The sequence below is a fragment of the Halyomorpha halys genome, unplaced genomic scaffold (genome assembly GCF_000696795.3).
Source record: "Halyomorpha halys isolate HHAL.00 unplaced genomic scaffold, Hhal_1.1 Scaffold303.1, whole genome shotgun sequence".
NCBI classification, from domain to species: Eukaryota; Metazoa; Arthropoda; class Insecta; order Hemiptera; family Pentatomidae; genus Halyomorpha; species Halyomorpha halys.
Window position 1 is genome coordinate 1,467,486 of NW_027115075.1, and position 2,420 is coordinate 1,469,905.

Consider the following 2,420-nt stretch of genomic DNA (forward strand, 5'->3'; position numbering starts at 1 on the left):
TGGATGCGGGAAGAATTTGATGGTTTGGTGGAGCCCCAGAGCTCAATTCCATAGGTCCAAGTTGCTCTGATTATTGTAGTGTATACTAATATTTTGTAGTGAATGGGAAGTTTAGAGCGTTTGTCAAGTAAGTGTTGTAACAATCGGAATCTACGAGCAGTTTCTTGTCATTTCAGTCTTGTGCGTGGATTCCAAGTAAGTCTCTTGTCAAGATGGAGTCCTAAGTATCGAATCTGTTCAACAGGCATTAGTCGTGTATTTAGATAGGATACTGTAGGACAGGAGGGCAGAGGTTTACGACGGAGAGAAAAAGGTGATCTGGTGGGATTTAGATTATATAAATATATATATATGTTAAATTCCACCTTCCTTCCACATTTGGTCAAATCGTACGAGTCGTGCGTTGCCGAGCGAGTTAAAACCCCAACTGGCTTGAGACTGCAGCGGCGCAGGTTCGAATCCGGCCTGGGGGAGGCCAGGGGTCGAATTTTATTTCTGTGGTGGTCCCAAAAATTGAAAACTTTACCCCCGCTATGGTTAGAATAGAGTGGCAACCAATAGACACTTCTCGTATATCAGAAATGACCGGAAAGGGGGTAATAAAATTTTGTATGACCCCTTCCTGTTTTTTTTTTATTTATTAATTTTCAAACTAACCACATACATTCTTTTGAATCTGGAGCAATTCAGACGAGCCGATTTAAAAAAAAAGGAGTGTCAAGGAAATCGCTCAATATTAGATGGAATGTAATGAAATTTATATGAGGCCGTTTGGTTCTTGCAGTCATGATTGGTAAAACTTTCACCAAAATCGAAATACTCGTACTAGGTGTAATGTCCTAAAATGGATTTGACAACAAACCGAACAAACCAAATTTGTTCTTGATGTCCAATAATACATATGATGTGTAAATTTTCGATTCTAAAGATGAAATGTTTTCTTCTAAGCACGAATATAAAGCTTCCCTATGTTCGGCAGATTTTTTAGTAGTTGGTCTTTAGTTCCATCATTTTCTGCTGGTTAGGAGAACCTCCAATTGACTTGGTGGTGCAAGAAAGCTACGTCTCCTGGCAAGGGTGCACCCAGCACCAAAACTAGGGGGGGAGCAAGCCATGATCGTTCAGGTTCTGATCCTTCAGCACGGAAAAGGCGAATGAAACAAAAATTTTAAGGAAATTGTGTATAATTATAGCCGAGTTTTATTAGTTATTAAAATTATTTGCTTGAAAAAAATCTTTATTAAATTAACAATTTTATTTACAGCGAGAGACGCCCATGGCTCCTGGACCTATCTTGTTATTGGTCCGATGATAATGACAAAAAGTAACGATAAGTATGCGGACATTATTAGAAAAAAAAAACAAGCATGAATCATTGTTATAAATATTCGACGGATAACAAAACTTAAACATTCTAAACCTCCTGTTTGTAAACACATATATCATGTTGCATCATGCATCGTGCAGCAAATACACGTAAAGGCAAGTTCTTGAAAATTGAGTTATGAGTATTCTTGCGTAACTTGGAATATATTGACCAAGATATTCTCGTGTACACCGAAAGTGTTTCATTATTGTTACAACGGAAGGCGAAAATATTAGGGTCTCATCAACTGAATTTTTTATGATTCTCATGGACAACATTACCGGTGTACACACACGAGCGATATGCCGCACTACAAAAATCTTAAATTTGAGTCTTCCTGAGCAACAGAAACTGACTGGATACGATGGTTGCCTTCAGTATAGCTAAATTTCTTTCTTTGTGAAATTTTTTTGTCATGTGTCCAAATACGTAAATCCTATCTCAAATAAGTTCTCACTGATCAATGCCGGCTATAAACAGTTAAAAGAGACGACTAAACAATAGAATGGCCGGAGGGGACCTGAAGTGGAAACAGCAGCATATGGCTCGCAACAGTTGCAGACCGCCCGGCAAACATCTCTTGTTCGCTCTTTGTCTTAGCCAAGCGATCACTACATCACTACGGTGACAGGTCCTCTATACGATACAACGGTAGCTAATGGGCTAATATAGGACCTGGAGAGTGTACTCCCGCATCTGTGAGAACTGAGTCCACTGGTGGCGATTCAATCCGTAAGTAGTAATTGATATCCCATGTAAGCTATAACATTACTATGAGAACAAAACTTCAAATTAATTATATCGTGACTTCTATCATCATTGGCCATTGATCTTACCGAAATAAAATTGTTATGTACTCTATACATTACTATAATTATAAGTCTAAAATATAATTGAATATGTATATATATATATATTTTAATAGCTTGATTGGTACTCGTTGTATTATTGAATTATATATATTTTAATAGCTTGATCGGTACTGGTTGTATTATTGAATTATATATATTTTAATAGCTTGATTGGTACTGGTTGTATTATTGAATTATATATA